Source organism: Triturus cristatus, chromosome 3_2, assembly GCF_964204655.1.
Source record: "Triturus cristatus chromosome 3_2, aTriCri1.1, whole genome shotgun sequence".
NCBI lineage: Eukaryota > Metazoa > Chordata > Amphibia > Caudata > Salamandridae > Triturus > Triturus cristatus.
Genome location: NC_140584.1, coordinates 842,648,253 through 842,666,652, shown reverse-complemented (window position 1 = coordinate 842,666,652; position 18,400 = coordinate 842,648,253). Strand labels below are relative to the sequence as shown.

The following is an 18,400-nucleotide window of genomic DNA, read 5'->3' as shown; positions in this document are numbered from 1 at the left end:
GGGGGGGTAGAAAGAACATTAGACACCAGGGATTGTTTTTCTTCCTAAAAGAGGTAAAAGATGAATGGGGGCTGCCCATAATGGGCAATGCTACTGCCTCCACCTCCACAGTCTTTCTGCCCCCCTGGGGGGCATAAGGGGCATTAGCCGCTGATCTGCCCCTTGGGGCGTCAGAAAGCCCACTAGGCACCAGAGATATGTTCATGGGAATGTCAGGGAGCAAGGGTTGCTACCCTTTTTTTTGTGACCACATTATAGCTGCTTCTGCCCCAGATCAGCGATATTTTTAGGCACATCTGCTCCCCGGGGGGGGGGGGGGAGGCAGAAAACCACTAGACACTAGCAAAAGTTTCTGTGTGTGTTTGTGAACTGGAGTTCAGCTGATGGTTTGTGTTTACTGGCGTTTGGCCGGCTGTGTGAAAACCTGCATTTTGCTGGCTGTGTGTTTGGACTAGAGCTTGTCTGACAGTGTGCGTGGACTGTCGCTTGGCTAGCGGTGTGCTTGGATGGTGGTTGGCTGGCGGTGTGCGTGAATGGAGCTTGGCTGGTGCTGTGCATGGATGGTGCTTGGCTGGTGGTGTGGCTTGCGCAGATTCTCCAGTATTGTTTTACCCAGAATCCACTGCAAACCTCAAATTTAGCTAACAATTCACACTTTCTTCACATTTCTGTGTGAAAATTTGGCAGATCTCTGCATTGGCACATATTTCCCACCACCCAGCGTTTCCCTCGGTCTCCTGAAAAAAATGATACCTCACTTGTGTGGGCCCCCAAAGCAGGGAACCTAAAAGTTGATAAAATGAAAAACTGAGGGGGAACCAAAGTGGGTCCAAAAGGGCAGGTTTTTTTCATACATTTTTAGGTTGACACTGCTTTGGGCACCCACACAAGTGAGGTATCATTTTTATCAAGAGACTAAGGGGAACGCTGGTTGGTAGGAAATTTGTGCAGGCGTGGTAATCTCACAACCTTCCAACACAGAAATGTGGGAAAAATGTGACTTTTAGCAAAATTTGAGGTTTGCAGGGGATTCTAGGTAAGAAAACCTTGGGGGATCCACATAAGCCACACATACCTTTCAGAAATGCCTGGGTTTGATAGGTTTCCCTACATGGCCGCCCAGCCCTGGACCAAAAATGCCAGTGCCCCCTATGTATGACAAAACAAACAGTTTTTGCAAGAGGGGCACCTGCATTTTTGGTCCCAGGCTCAGCAGCCATCTTGGAAAAACTACAAAACCTAGACATTTTTGAAAAGTAGACATCCGGGGGAGTCCATGGAGGTGTGGCTTGCATGGATCTCCCAACGTTTTTCTACCCAGAATCCCCTGCAACCCTCAAATTTAGCTAGGAAAATCAAGTTTTCCTCACATTTCTGTGTGGGAAAGTTGTGGTATCACCAGGCTCGCACAAATTTCCTACCACCCTCCGTTCCTCGAGTACCCGCAACAGGGAAGGGTCCAAAACATATTGTGAAGACTTCAGAATTATCCTTCACAAAACGTTCTGGTTTTGCAAGGGGGGGCACCTGCGTTTTTGGTGACAGGCTAGGCGGCCATCAAGAGAAATCTTCCAAACCCAGACATTTATGAAAACTAGACACCTGGGGGAGTTCTGGGAAGTGTGGTTTGCGTGGATCCCCCAACGTTTATCCAGAATCCCCAGTAAACCTCAAATTCAGCTCAAATAAATCAAATTTTCTTCACATTTCTGTCTGGGATCACCGCACCAGCATACATTTCCTATCACCCAGTGTTCCTCTCAGTCATTTGAGTAAAATGATACCTGACCTGTGTGGGTGGGCCAAGGGCCTATGACTGACAAAAACATAGAGATTGATGGGATAGCACAGCAAGTTCTAAGTTACACTCTATAGGAAAACCTTGACGGAACGACACAAATAACCCCATCCTGAATTTAGAATTTTATCTTCTTTTCAGAAATGTATAGCTTTCTGGGCTCCATTGTTGGTTTCACACCCATTTCTACCACTAACTGGAAGGAGGTTGAAAGCACGAAAAATAGGAAAAATATGCTATGTCCCAGTAAAATGCCAAAACTGTGTAGAAAATGTTGATTTGCTGACAAAAGTCTGCTTGTTCCTGAAAGCTGGGAAGATAGTGATTTTAGCACCATAGACCCTGTGCTGATATCATTTTCAGGATAAAAACTAGACGCTATCTTCTGCATCACCTTTTTCCCATTTTTCTCCCAAAAACCCAAAATTTACCTGTATTTTGCATAATTTCTCGGTTTCCTCCAAGGGAATCCACAACACCCTGGGTACCTCTAGAATCCTCAGGATATTGGAAGAAAAGGATGCAAATTTGTCGTGGATACCTTCTGTGGACAAAAGTTATGGGGGCCGAAGAGCAACTATCCCTATCCGAAATAACCAAAACGGCACGGCACGCCAGGGGGGTGGGGGGGGGGGGGGGGGCTGGCAGCAAAGGGATTAAATGAATGTAGTAATACAGTTTGTTTGTCCCAGTAAGCTGCTACTTCACTTACTAGTGTACATCTTGATTAGTCCATGCACTGAGGTATCATTGTCATTATGCAGTCATTGTGTGACAACAAAATTCCAATTGGGAAGGGTTTCAACTTGTTCTTTTATGCATGTTCTTTTATGCATGTAAATTTGCTGTGTATCATCATCATAAGTCTGAACTTTCAAGCTGAATGTCTGGTAGTAGCTCATTATACATGTTGAGTTATGTAGGGCTTAAACCAAAGTCTTGACGATCAGGTTAGCACAGAGCTGTTTATTACAAGTTTATGCTGACTGATATGCGGAGTGCCTACCCCGGTATTTTAGGGCCAGGTCACCCAAGCGTACTATTTGATGTTTTTAAGGAATTGTTGTGTGCAGAATTCTTTTTAATTTGGGGAAGAACTTTTATCTTTGGGCTCACCTTTTTAACTGCCACAGGCCTCTTGTGCTCCTTCCTCTCCCTCCCGCTCTTCATTCCACCGCAGGTTCTTCCCGTTTGAGAAGAGAGAGCGTTGAGGGAGAGAATCGACCCCCGGCTACTTCCGGTCTCCTGCGGGATCACAGGGCCAACGGTCTAGTTGTTCTCGGCTCATAACTATTTAAACACTATGATGACCCTGACGGGCAGCGGACGAGCACAGCGGGCACACTGCTGGCTCGCCAAAGGCAAGCCCATCTTTGCTCTGACCACGCCCAGCGCCAGCCACCTTACCAATTTTTCAGGGTAAAGGTCAAATTGTCTTCAGTACTCACAAGATTAACTGATTCTCGTGCAAGATTCCTGTAAGTACTGCCCAGGACCTGCAATGAAACCTCATTCCCCTTTGATTATTAGGACTTACCCTCAATGCCGGCTCATCTTAACAAACTTCAAAATTAAAGACGCCATCCCTACTATACCAGCTACTACCTCTTCCAATTTGATTCAAACAACTACTGATTAAATTCCTATTAGTAAAGGGTCTAAATGCTTTAAAGTGATGCTTATTAATGCCAGGTCACTGATAAAAAACGCATTGGCTTTTGCTGAGTTCTTACAGTCTCATGAATTGGATTTGGTGTTTGTTACAGAGACCTGGGCTGATGCCGGATCTGATCCAGATCTTATTATGGCCGCATCGCCAGGATTTGCAAATTCCAAATTAGACCTTACTTTAAAAGGGGGCAGAGGGTAAGCAATTATCTTTCATGAACACCTGAAAGTCTCTTCTGCGTTTCTATGGGCCGTATCGAATTGGGAAACGTTAGTCTTCAAAATTGCCTTGACTAACCAGTATTCCTTTAACGGGGACTTTAATGTAGAGGCCCTAGGCCTTAGTGCTGCCTTAATGAACAACAGCAGCCAACTTCTGGATATTTAAGTTCATTTTTCTGACTTTACTATCTTAAGAGACTTTAATTTCCACCTCAAAAATATAGCTGATAGAGACAGTGCTGCTCTCATTGACCTTCTTAAAAATGCAGGTCTCTCAAAGCTAGTTAAAGGTCCTACTCATGTGGTCGGCCACTTCCTAGATGCTATTTTTCAGACAGCCCTATCTCAAAATCCTATCCATTCTCCCTCTGGGATGGTTTCACCACTCAGCTGTGATGTTCAGTATCTCTCCAGAAGCGGCAGCTGTGCCGGCGCCCCCCTCCTTGGCCAAATCGCTAAGTCGCTCTTGGCATAAAATTACCCCCGAAATTCCCAAGACTTACTTGCGTGACTCTAAACTTGGAATTTCGGTGGAACTTGATTAGGCCACTAATACTTACCATAATTGGATTACTGGTAACCTAAACATCTTGGAACCTTAAAAACCGTGACCAATAAAATGACCTCTCATTCCGAGCCTTGGTTTGACGATAGCCGGAGACGACAGAAACAAATCTCCCATAGGATTCAAATGAAATGGCGCACTCATTATGATAATAATGACAAAATCTCCTATAAAAAAGCCATCATGGAGTACAAAATAAGAATTTCAACTGCTAAAAAATGTTATTTCTCTACTAAAATCAGGACCTCCCTCAATATTCCTAAAGAACTTTTTTCTACAGTTCAGAAGTTGAGTAAACTCCCTGAACAGAAAAACAAGGAGCAGATCAAGAATTCTGCGATCTTCCAGCAGGTTTCTTTCAGGCAAAAGTTAAAGCAGTCTTGGACTTTTTTACCCCCACTCATCGGGCGGTGGAAGTGCGCATAGAGGGATCTACCTCCTCAACTCTTGGGGGAATAAATTGAACAGCTATCCCAGCAGTCACTACTTCAATTTTTGACATTTTTAATCCCATTTTGGAATCACTTGTCATGACTATCCTTAGTCAGACAAGATCTGGATCGCCCTGGGACCGGTGACCTCCAAAGGTCCTCTATTTGGTTCCTGAGGTTACAGCTAGCTACCTTAAAGGTATCTTCACCAGTATGTTTTGAGATGGGTATTATCCAAGAGAATGGAAGAGGGCATCCATTCTCCCACTGCCGAAGAAACCATATCTGGATAATAAAGACCCTAACAACTATACGCCGATCTCTCGATTACCTTTTCCAGCCAAGATCGCTGAGAAGGCTATGAATATGAATATAGAACTAACCCAGTTCATTACAGATAACAATCTCCTTGATAGCTCTCAATACGGGTTCAGAAGTCCCTGAGTTGGCCCAGATTAATGTGTCGGAGGAAAATAGAGAGGTCCTGGACAAAGGAGGGAAGAAGGCCTTGATTCTGTTGGACTCTCTGCGGCCTTCGATATGGTTGATCAAGATCATCTTTTAATTGATCGACTCTTTGTCCTAGGCATTAGGGGCAGGGCACTGGAATTCCTTAAGTCTTTTCTCAAAGATATGGAGCAACAGATGGAGCTTGGTGGGTACAGGTCCTCCCTGTTCTCTTTTCCCTGCTGTGTGCTGCAGGGTTACTCTCTGAGTCCGATCCTTTTTAATCTTTATGTCACCCCCCTCTGCTCAGTTATAAAGTCATTCGGATTTACGATGGTGTCATACGCCGACGACATGCAAATTGTGGCAACCTTTGCTGGTGACCCAAAGGACACCGCTTCTAGATTTAATGGCTGTATGCGGGAAGTTGGGAAATGGATGTCCAAAAACTGTCTGAAGTTGAATACAGGAAGAACCGAGGTGCTTCTGTTTGGGTGCAATACCTCCTTCTGGACACCAAGTTCGTGGCCGCAGGAACTGGGAGAACTTCCCAATCCGATCACCAAGGTAAAATATTTAGGAGTCTATTTCGACACCTAATTGTCTTTCGAAAGGCAAATTAATGCTATCACCTCTTCCTGCTTTTTTATGATCAAAACTCCCAGGAAAGTGGTACTTTTTATTCCTTTAGAGCTGCAGAAAGCCATGGTTTCGGCACATATTCTGTCAAAGATTGATTATTGTAGGGGGGCGTGGCCAGGTTACCAACCAAGATGGTCGTGCAGCTCTGAAGCTCCGCCGTATCGCCCAATATCCTGGCCCTACCAGCGCACATCCTGATGGTCTAGCCCTAGAATAAATACGTCCTGATCCCTCACGCCGTGGTGGTAAAGTGGCATTCCGTGATCAACACAGAGCTATTGCTGTAGCGGCCTGTGTGACCAATCTGAGGTGGACCTGAAGCACGGGCTAAATTTCAGCGGCTCCCTGCGCATGCTCCAGCGGGGACCTTGGATCTCCCAGAGTGCTTTGGGCTTAGCGTCTGGCGCCTCCCCTGTGATCGGGTGGTGCCACGTGATGCCGGAGGGCCTGTGGAGGGCCCCCAGTGCTGCCAGTTATGAGTAAGTGGTCTCGCCCCTGTTGCGCTGTGGCGCTGCCTGCAGAGGGGACGCTGAGGGGATGCATTTTGTTGGCAGCATCTTGGGGGCGGCAGGGCCCCCCCGGACGATTGTGACTTGGCCTGGTGGGTGACACGGCCTGGTGTGGTCGCAGGTGCAGAGGCGTCACAAGATGATGCAGTGTGCCGAGTAGCAGCAGTGCTAAGAGTGTGGGTCTTGAGCCATGACTTGAGCCCCCGATGCCTGTGACATGTAATAGGCGCAAGGAGTGTTGTTACCTGAGGTATCTGAAGTGGGGTCCCCCTGCGCCAGTGGCTATGTTGACGGTCTGAATTGGCTGGTGGTCTCAAATAGACTCTGATCATCAGTCGATCTGCATGGTGCACTGCTGTTTGATGTGCCTGCTTCTCCTGGTTGCTGTCAGTGAGCGCCATCTTGTTGCACTCCCGCCCTTCCCCGTGCAGGATTGAAGTACTTGCTCATAACCCTTTCCTTGGTGTACATGGATGCGAGGTCAGTGGCAAAATCTGATATGGGTCATAAAGACCCGAAGCAGTGTCTACTTCAGTTTGGCCGCTCTGCCGATCATGGTGGAGGGGGGTACTGAGATTCTACTTCGGCTGCTGCTGCACTGGGATCGGATGCACTCATGCAGGAACTCAGGATGGGATTCAGGGCGCTTTGACTCATTGGAAAAGTGGTTAGACACAATGGGAGCCAAATTGGACACACACAAATGGAGATTGGATAATGTTGAGGGTAGAGTGTCTGATTTGTAGGATGGAGCGGCACAGTCTACGAAACGAATAGACCAAATGGAGATGATTCTAAAGACAGTGGCTTTGAAGAATGAGGACTTGGAAGCGCGCAGTTGGCGCAACAACATCCGCATTTTAGGGGTCCCTGAGTCTACCAATGTGGGGCGTATGGACACATTTGTGGAGAAACTGCTCATTGACCTTTTTGATAAAGACGCTTTTACTCCTGCCTTTTTAGTTGAACAGGCCCATCGTTCTCTTGGTCCCAGGCCCAATCCATGATGCCCCCACTGGCCCATAATTGCCCGCTAGCTGAACTTCCGTGATAGGGATACAACACTCCGATTAGCCAGGGAAAATGGGTGACTGTATGACAGGGTTTCAACATTGCGCTCTACGCGGACTTCACGGCAATGGTCCAAGAGGCGAGAAGGAAATATACGGGTGTGAAGACCACGCTTCGTAACCTGGGCCTGAGATACGGCATGATATACCCAACTCAACTCCGGGTTGATGTAGATGGCAGGTCTAGATTTTTCGATACCGCTGCAGCTGTCCAAGCCTTTTGTCAGGACTATAAGGCAGGCTCCTTACATGTCTTCCGGGGGAAGGCTTCCCACCTTCTCTGACCTCACATTAATCACCTGGAATGTTTGGGGACTTAATAATGCCAAAAAGAGGAATATTTGCAGCAGCATAAAGTAGATGTCGCCTTTTTACAAGAAAGCCATCTCTCTAAACAATCCTTCAATCATTTCGCAAGCGCCTGGGGCTACCATCGCTATTTTGCAAATGATGGTGCATACGCAAGGGGGACTGCAGTCTTACTTCACAAGCAGTTGCCCTTCCAGATGGTGTGTGTCCATAACGATGAGGAGGGTCGGTATACGATGGTCACAGGAAGCTTGGTGGGCTACGAGGTGGCTTTTATATGTATATATGCCCTGAACAACGATAGTACAGGCTTTTTTCATGAACTTCAGCTACTACATTTAGACGCGGATTATATTTATATGGGTGGGGATTTTAACCTGCTGTTGGACCCTACGAAAGACAGCACATCGGACTCCTCCGATACTGAATCTCGAGCTTGTGGTGCACTATTGGAACTTTGCAAATTGATTGGGTTAGTAGATGTGTGGAGATTTTGCTGACCTGGGGAGACTGCCTACACACATTATACGCACAATATAAAACTTGGACCAGGTTGGATTTTTGGTTGGTGTCCCCAAATCTTACTTCTTGGTATTGTGAAACTAAACGTCTCCCCAGAACACTTTTGGATCATTCACCGTTACTTCTCATGGCTCTGCTCCCCAGCCCAGAGGGTTGTGAATGGCAATGGAGGTTCTCGGGACAGGTGTTGATGGACACGGTGTTGAATGCTGTGCTCCGAACGGCCATTATTGAGTACTTTGAATTAAACCCAGGCTCAGTCCAGGCATGGGCAGTCTTATGGGAAGCATTTAAATCCTATATGCGGGGTATCTGCATTGAGAAACACGCAGGGGTTCTGAGAAATGTTAGGGGCACATTATCACACATTGAACAACAGTTAGAGGATATGGATAAGGAACCCATCACTGGTAACGCCCAACTTAATCAGAAAAGTAGACTGAAACTCCTATTGGAGTTCAGGGAAGCAGCGGAACAAGAGACGCTCTTTCTGTGCAAATATGCCACAGCAAGACGATATGGTGAGGGAGATCGACCGAGCCGCACCTTGGGTAGGCTCCTGCGCCCGATATCTGGACAGGCTTCTATCCCAGGCATTCAGGCACCAGGTGATAGGTTAGTGTCAGACACTGGAGAGATACCTGACTTATTTCTAGAACACTATACAGAGCCATACACTTCCCGCGCTGCACATGGGGAGGAGGCCCGATGGGATTATTTGTCGAAGATAACTCTAGTTTGGCTGGAAAAGGGGATGCAAGATTTCCTGGTGGACCCATTCTCCAAAGAGGATATTACAAGCACCATTGATGCGCTGAACTGCACCACCGCTCCTGGCCTAGATGTGTTCACAGGGAATTTTTATAAAAATTATTATAAGGAGCTATTGGCCCCCCATCTTTAGAAGTATACAATGAAGCCCTGGAGAGTAAAGTTTTGCCCCCCCACACTGCGTGAAACAGTTATAGTTTTATTGCCTAAACCTGGAAAAGACCTGCCCATGTATGGTTCATATAGGTCATTATCTTTACTTAATCTTGATTATAAAATGTTGGCATCAATTGGAACCCCGAGTATTGGAGCGAACTAGAAGTCCATTGAAGCAGGGTGTGTCTCTGTAGATCCCGAACATCAGCGTCAGTAAAAAAAGTGAGATTGAGAGTGTATGATTTGCCAAAATTAACCTTAAACCCTGCCACTTCTTTGAATCTTTTCAACTCGGTTTGGAGGGGAGGCATGGAGTGCGATGGGTCAGTGATAGATGAAAGCACATCGTCTGCGAAAAGAGTCGGCCACATCTTTTAATCCTGTAATCCCAAGGGCAAAAACTGCCTCCTGGGGGGGAAGAAGTTTCGTGGCAGGCACAGTTAGCCTGTGGAATTCTTTACCTCTGGGACTCAAGAAAAAAAGCAATCTTGTTGCGTTTCGCAAACTTCTAAATACCTGGCTGATTAACAATTAGCTTGAGCTCACTCATCCAGCCTTTTCACCTCCGGGTAGCCTCTATTTCAGATCCGGTGCGCCTAAACACCCTCGGCTATAAAATGTTATTTCATTTCATTTCATTTCCGTGTGGAAAAGAAGGCCTGTTCAGTGTTCAGGCTCACAATTTGAAGCATGTGAAGTGCATGGTGCGCTCAACACAAGTACACCGAGCTACAAATGTCTATAGAGATGGTCCACACGTCCAGTAACGTAGGCAGTCACTGACTATTGCTGTGCGTGTTTATTTTTGTCAGGTCATGACTGTCACTCAATGTCTATTCTGCCTGTAGCCTTTCATCAGCACAGGGCTCAGAGGTACACAGTGGGAACAGCATGCAGGTCCAAAGCTGTGAAACAGCCCATGTCATATTAGAAAATAATTCGATTCGTGAAATAGAATAAGTACTTCAGGAGCATTGCAACTTATTTAAATTAATGTCCAGTCTATATCATTTCACGTAAAGGGTAATTTCTAATATTTATCTCACTACATAAACATAAAAACCTTTTTTAAATACACTATATAGTGTCACTCAAAGTGTCACAAATAAGGTGTTGGAATGTCGCACATGAGCACACTAAAGGAAAAGAAATGTCAAATATCAGACTCAAAATGAGGTGGTTATACTCCTCAGGAATATGCAACATGTTGTGGTATACAAAATGAGGATATAGTTTGTTGTGAAAGAAAACCCTTAATTTGAAAAATTTGTTGTAAAGGAAGACCCTGAGGGCAGGATGTATGACCCTAGTAAATTGCGAGTCGCAATTTGCACTCCATTGCGAGACGCAAATTGCGAGTCGCAATTTGCTATGTACGACAGTGTCAGAGACACTGATTGCGATTCCTAATGGGGTCGCAAAATGCAAGGCTCATTAATATTAATGAGGAACTCGCATTTTGCGACCCTATTGCGAATGGCTGGCCCTCCTAGGGATGGTGACCTGCTGGATTCAGCAGACCACCATGCCTGGGACTGCTTTTAATTAAAGTAGCTTTTTTTTTTTTTAAATGCAGCCCGTTTTTCTTAAAGGAAAACAGGCTGCATTTAAAAAAATGTTAATGAAACGTTTTTGTTTCATCCTTTAAGGTCAGGCAGTGGTCTTTGGGACCACTACATGCCCTTAAAATATATTTTAACATGCATTTGCAAAGGGGACAGGGGCCCCTGGGGACACCTTTCAATTTGCGATTGCATTACCACCTACTTCAAGTAGGTGGTAATTTGCGAGTGTTTTGCAACACAAAACAGTCATACATGGCTCATGAGTCACTATTAGGAAGGGAACACCCCTTCTTAATAGCGAGTCGCAAAACCTATTTTGCGACTCGCTAATTGATTAGCGAGTCGCAAAAAAGGTTTTGTACATGGGCCCAAAGCTTTTAGCGTTCGAAAACCCGTTTGCGCACGCTATAAATCGTTGTACATCTGACCCTGACTGAAGCAGAAATGTGTGAGGCCAGTGCCACAGTGCAGGTGTGGAATAGTGAGTTTTTTTAAGGCATGGAAAATACTTGTGGGTTTATGGTATGCAGAGGAAGTTCAGCATGGTAATGGAAGAAGGACTACTGGGAAAGGAATGTGTCAAAATGTAGCCACCCGTGGTCTTTGTGAAAGAAAAATCTTAATTTGATGGATAATGGAAAACTTTGGGAGAAGCAGAAATGTGCTGGGCAGTGACACAATGAAAGAGATGATTGAGTAGCTGTTTTTAAGCCATGAAAAATACATACGAATTGATGGCAGGTGAAGGAATTTCCTCATGGTAATGGTAGAAGAACTATAGCAAACAAATGTGTTAAAAACATTCCATGGGGCGTGGCCAAGATGGCGGGGTGAGCGGACGCTTCCTCCCGTAGCTCCTCCGGCCCGGCCAAGCTAAAGCCTTTTTGTTATGCTTTTCTCCCCCCGCTGAGGCTCAGCGCGGGAGAGGAGCGTGGCGGAACATCAGGGGCACATATCGGTGCTGTTTTGGTCCGGATCGCCCCGGGGGAACCCCCCCAAAAGTTCGTCTGAGATCAGGGGACGACGGCGGTGAGCCCGAGGGGCGGAGCGTATTGGAGAGCTGTCCGGGCGCCTCGGTTGGGCCTGGTGCTGAAAGCTGCGGTCTGGAGGGGATCTGGCCCGCCGCTCGACGGTGACTGAAGGAGCCTGGCGGGAAGGGGCCCGACGGTGTGGAGGGCTTGGGACGGGTGCCCCGGCACTCGGACTGGTGACGGCGACACCTGGCACTGCGGAGGCCCTGACCCCTAGCCGAGGTACGGCGGACTCCTTGTTGGGGCCGGATCATCTGGCCCCCTGTGCGTGACTAACGGGGGCCGGTGGTGGAACTTATTTCACGGCGGGGCACCTCGGAGGCCCCGGGGGTGTCGCCGGGCCTAGTCGGTGTGGCTTGCTCCGCCCGGCCGCCATTTTGTCCCCGAAGGAGCAGTGGTGGCGACCTCCGCTGAGCCCTGGATGCTGGCTGCACACGACCTCCCGATATTGCTGTCTTGACTACCGGAGGGATGAGCTGTTGGGACCCCCTCGCTGCGGCCCCCTTGGTTGTCTCACGCTAGCTCTTGCGGCTGACGGTGACCGGGCTCGGCCGCCATTTTGTCACCTGTGACGCAGCGACCTCACTTGTGGGGGATCCCCCGGCCCGAGTGCTTGCCGGCGGCTGAGCATCTCTGGGGCGCCTGGATCGGGGCCCGACTGCGGAGCTGACGATGGCTGGGAAAGGAGGCCCGAAGAAAGGGGACCGTACTCTGCCGGACATGCTTGGCAGGGCCCAGCACTTGCGGGACAGGACACAGCCCTCGCCGGGGCCCTCCCGGGCTCCGGCGGATGTGACTGGAGGGGAGCCACCCGTCACGAGGGCCTTCATGGAGGAACTGTTTAGCTCCCTCAGGGAGGACTTCCAGACACTGAAGCGGGAGGTGGCCAGCGAGGTCCGAGAAGTGCGCAGAGAGGTGGAGGGCCTAGGTGAGCGTGTGGAGGCGGTGGAGACGGAGGGCCAACAGCGAGCGGAGGAGATAGTCCACCTCCAGCAGGACGTTCTTCGCCTCCGGGAACAGTGTGTGGAGCTCCAGGCCCACTCTGAGGACCTCGAGAACAGATCTCGGAGGAACAACATCCGAGTGCGTGGCGTGCCGACTGCGGATGAGGGGTCCGATCTGGGGGGCTATCTGCGGGCCCTGTTCCGAGAAATCCTGGGGGAGGCCGCGGACTTTCCCATCAGCATCGACAGGGCGCATAGGGTTGGCCGCCAGCGCCAGCCATCGGCACCCCCACCGGACATTCTGGCCTTCCTGCCCGACTTTCCACTAAAGGAGCGTATCATGGCTGAAGCCCGCAGGAAACAGCCCCTGACCTTTCGGGATCGGCCGGTGGCGCTGTACCAGGACCTCTCTGCCATCACTCTCCAGAAACGCAGGTCCTTTAGGATTGCCACTGACTTTTTGCGCGAGCATGAGACGCCGTACTCTTGGGGTCACCCCTTCCGCTTGATTTTTCGGTGGAACGGGGTATTGCATCAGCTACGCTCCTTGCAAGACATTTGTGGTGTCCTGGGGCTCACGGCAGCGGAGGAAGAGGGAGCTACGCCGTCGTGGAGGTCCTCGGAGGGACGGAATCGGCGGAGGTCATCGAGGCGGCGCTCAGCGACCAGTGCAGGGCGCCCGGACTCCCCTACCATTAGGGCGGACATGGCAGACGCCCTGAGGGCGGCGGCCGGGGACTCGATCGGCTCCTCTAGCGTGGCCTTGACGGCCTAACATACACTCCGGGGGGAGATGTCTTTAGCTTCTTAACATGCTTGGCACGGGGCGGGGGGGTTGGGGGGGAGCGGGCGGAGGTGAGTGGCTGGACGTCCACTTTGCTATTTTCTACGGACTTGCCCGTTTTGGGGCTTGACTGAGACTATGGGGTGTTTGAGTTTGGGGATGGCTAGTTGCCAAGGTTGTGTTTTGGGTGGGGGAGGGGGTTGTTTTGGGGTTGGGAAGGTCCCGTCCGATGTTGTCTTTGCCCGCTTTGTCTTGGCTTGTCCCGCGCTGCGGCCCCGCGCGCCCCACCCGCTGATTCCCTACCCATTGCATGGCGCTCCCGATCCCTGCGAGGAATGCCGGGCCTAAAGGTAGTGACCCTTAATGTTCAGGGTCTGAATAACCCGGTGAAGCGCAGGGCGATCCTGTCGTTGCTGGAGGGGACGCAGGCGGACATTTGCCTTTTGCAGGAGACACACTTATTGCCCCGAGACTGCCACAGGATGCGCTCTGCTAAGTTCCCCACCCAGTTCTTTTCCTCGGCAGCGAACAAGACGGCAGGGGTAGCCATTCTCCTAGCGAGCTCCTTTCGGGGGGAGGTGTTGCATAAGTGTGCTGAACAGAAGGGGAGGCTCCTTGCGTATCGCATGAGCCTGGGAGGCATAGCATTTACGGTTGGCTCCGTTTATAGCCCAAACGAGCACCAGGAGCGCTTCCTAGACTCCGCGCTGGTGGATGTCACTGCTTCCCCGGACCGACACGTTATCTTGGGCGGAGACCTCAACATTGTCTTTGACTCTGGGATGGACAGATCGGCGCAGCGCTTCCCGCAGACGGGGGAACTGTCCCAGGCTGGGAAGGCCCGAATTGCGGACATGGACTTGCATGATCTCTGGCGCTCCCTGCACCCCACGGATAGGGACTACTCTTTCTTCTCGCACGCACACCGCACTTACTCACGGCTGGACTACCTCCTGGTGAGTGGACCGATGCGTGCCGCTGCCACGGCGGCGGACATCGGGGTCCTGACCCTGTCTGACCACTCTCCAGTTATCGGCGTTTTCCAGTGGCCGGCGGCCTCCCCCTCTCGGGGGGTGTGGCGCCTCCGGGACACACTTCTACACAAAAAATCGGTGGTGCAACGCATCGGGGAGGTCATACAGGACTATCTCACTCACAATAGCAACACTGACACCTCGCAGGCGACACAGTGGGCGGCATTGAAGGCCGTCCTACGGGGGGAATTCATCTCTATCTCTGCAGCCGAGAATAAGGAGCGACAACTGAAGAGGGATGAGTTGACGGCTCAAGTTCGGGAGCTTGAGCAGGTCCACCGCCGTACGGGAGCGCCGAGGGTCTGGAGGCAGTTGAAGGCAGCGAGGAAGCTCCTCTCGGCTCTGGATCTTGATAGGGCGGAGTACGCCGCCTTACATTTGAAACATGCCTACTACACTGGGGGGGACAGATGTGGCAAGCTCCTAGCACACCGGCTCCGGGTCGCGCAACAGCGCAGCGTCGTGAAAGAATTGGTGGGCGCGGACGGGGGGGTTGTCTCCGGGGACGCGGAAGTAGCGGAGTCTTTCCGCGGCTTCTACGAGGCGCTGTATGCTGAGGAGCCCTCCCCGCCACGGGAGACCGATAGCTATTTGGAGTCGGTGACCCTCCCGGTACTGGACCCGGCTCAGGCTGACCACCTGGAGCGGGACATCCATGTGGAGGAAGTGATTTCAGCTATTGCGCGGCTGAAACATGGCAAGGCCCCGGGCCCGGACGGGTTCACGTCGCTATTCTACAAGACTTTTTGCACGGCCGTGGCCCCTGTCCTTACGCGGCTGTTTAACTCTTTCTCCGCACCGGGAGCCATCCCTCCGGATCTCCTGAGGGCGACGGTCGCGGTAATCCCGAAGCCTGGGAAGGACCGGGCCCTTTGCGGCTCATACCGGCCCATCTCTCTCCTAAATGTCGACCTCAAGTTGTACACGGGGATTCTCGCAGCCAGGCTGGGTCCACACCTCCCCGACCTGGTGGAGGCGGACCAGGCTGGTTTTGTGCCCGGTAGACAGACGGTTGACAACACCAAGAGGGTGACACATGTTCTGGAGAAGGCCTCAAGGATCTCGGGGGAGCGGATGTTGTTGTCCGTTGATGCAGAGAAGGCCTTCGACAGAGTTCACTGGCCGTATCTTGAGCGGGTCCTTAAGAAACTGGGAATCGGCGATAAGTTCCGCACCATGGTATTTAATTGCTATAAGCATCCTTCAGCGTCGGTGCGGGTAAACGGGTGTAGCTCTGGTAGCTTTGCCATCGAGCGCGGCACGCGGCAGGGCTGCCCTCTCTCGCCGCTCCTGTTTGCCCTCTACATGGAGCCGTTTGCTCAGAGGATTCGTGACAATCCGGATGCTGTCGGGGTCCGGATGGGCCAGTACGTCCACACCGTCAGTCTCTATGCGGACGATGTCCTGCTGACTTTGGACGACCCTAGGAGGTCGCTGCCTACTTGCCTCCGAGAGTTGGACGCCTTCGCGGGGGTGGCCGGCTTCAAAATGAATATGAGCAAGTCGATGGCACTGGACGTGTCCCTGGCTGCGGAAACCAGGAGGGATCTTCAACGGCTCTTCCCCATGCAGTGGTCCTCGTCCACGGTGCCGTATCTGGGGATTCTGCTGGCGCCTACACTGTCGGAGATGGTTACGGCCAATTATGCCTCCCTCAGCAGGAAGATCAAGGACGAGCTTGGCCGCTGGAACAAGGGCCTGCTGTCCTGGCTGGGGCGAATCGCGGCGGTCAAAATGACGGTGCTGCCCCAGATACTATATCTTTTCCGGGCCCTTCCACTCCAACCCCCGGTGGGCTGGATACGACAAATGCAGGCTGACATCTCCCGCTTTGTCTGGCAGGGCCGCAGGCCACGCATGAAGAGGGTCCTCTCCACGCTTGCTCCGGAAGCGGGGGGTCTCGGCATTCCGGACCTCCGTAAGTACTTTCAGGCGGCACAGCTCCGCTATCTGGTGGAGTGGAGCAGGTGGGAGTCCGACAAACATTGGCTCTTCCAAGACCAGGCAGTGGCGGGCCGCACCTTACAAGAGGTTCCATTCCTGCGCCGCGCGCACCGCCCCGCTAATCTTTACGCTTCCTTTGTTACGCGGGTCCCCCTGCGTGTGTGGGACGCGGTCTGTGAGGCCCGGGGCCTTACCACCTTCCCTTCGCCGCTCACGCCCATTGCGGGCAACCCGGACTTCTCCCCTGGGATGGAGCCGGGGGTTTTCTCCCACTGGGTGCAGGCGGGCTGCAGGGCACTCTTCCAGATCTATGGCCCGGAAGGAGTGGTTCCTTTTCAGCAACTCCGCCAGGAGTTCGGCCTGACGGAGCTGGACAGATTGCGCTACATGCAAGTTCGGCATTGGGCCCTCCAGCCTCAGGTGCGTGCCGCCGCTGCCCGTCCAATTACACCGTATGAGCGGTGGTTGGCTACTCGGACCTCCGACGCTAAACTGATCACTGATCTGTACAAACACCTACAACCCCCGCCGTTTCACTACTACAATCCGGGGAGGGAGCGTTGGCACAGGGAATTGGGTAGGACACTCAGCCACAAGGAATGGGACAAAATTGCGTATCGGGCGCGGCACTCTGCATACCACACGGGCCTTACGGAAACCTTCACTAAAGTGTCCACATACTGGTACTATACCCCGGAGAGACTGTATGAAATGCATAGACACACTGACAAGGGGTGCTGGCGGAGCTGCGGGCAGGAAGGTACCCTTACACACATCCTATGGGATTGCCCAGTGCTGACCGCCTACTGGAAGGAAGTTCTGGACGAGGTGGATGAGCACTTTGGCATAGAGCTGCCGCGCCTCCCGGCGTATGTCCTGCTGGGCCTCCCCAATGATCTAATGTACCCACTGAAGTCCCGCAGGGGTAGGCAGATTGCGATAGCGCTGGGGTCTGCGGTTCAGAACATTCTGATCCACTGGCGCACATCCACCGCCCCCTCCATCACCGGTTGGTTGCACAGACTCTGGCATGTGCTGGGGATGGAGAAGCTGTCGCTTACGGTTGCGGGGGAGATAGACCAATTTGAGGAGCTATGGCAACCCTTTCTAGCGCTGCTGTCCACTGAATTCCGGGAGCTCACCTGCCCGAGGTATCTTAGGCTTCTCAGGCTGCGGCCGCCGGTGACCCCGGCGGACTAGCTTACATGTGAGATGGGGACCCCCGGCGGGGGGGGGGGGGGGCTGTGCGGGGCTTCCTGGTTAGGGCTACTTTGCTGCGGGACCATAGGACGGGGGGAGGGGGGAGTGTTGTTGTTTTTGTACTGGGAGGATGGGGGATGGGAGGGGGGGGACTGTGTTCTGTTGAGGGGTTGATTGGGGGGGGTTTTATTGCTCTGCTTTTGGGTGTCGGATACGCGCGTGGGATTCCACAGCTTGTAATTCTAGCGTTCATTTACTGTGTTCTTCCCTCTGAGCCAACGCTTCACCTATTGCCAACCCTCTGGAGATGCATCCCTTCTTCTTTGACTGTATTCCACGTATCCTGCCTCCTGTCCCCCTCCCCCATGGTTTGTTTTGTCTCAATAAAAACGTTTTAAACATAAAAACATTCCATGGCTGGGTCCAAACTGGGATGGCGTAGTGGGCAAAAGAATGATGGATTTAACCAAGATATCTTGACTGGGAGAGACTGTTTGAATCATTCAGCATTCCGCCCATCATTTGTTGCAGTTACACTTTTCGCCCTAAGTGGGATGGGTATGCCCAGCCGTGGGTCCCTTTCTCACTGTGCCACTGGATTCAAGCTAGCCTGGCTGATGAAGGGTGACATACCCCGAAACCAGTCCTAGGTTTCTTGTTTCCAGTCCAGGGAGGACCTGGCATGGCAGTTCGGTCTGGACTGTTCCCATGAGGCACAGGGCCAAGACTGATTTGCATATGGCTGGGTCCAAACTGGGGTGGCGTAGTGGGCAAAAGAACAATGGATT

General features: G+C 51.4%; 1 protein-coding gene across 2 annotated transcripts in view; it reads right to left on the bottom strand.

The window, feature by feature from the left end:
- Positions 1-18,400, bottom strand: part of KIF12 (kinesin family member 12) — a 417,773-nt gene that overhangs the window by 205,412 nt on the left and 193,961 nt on the right. The window lies entirely within an intron of this gene.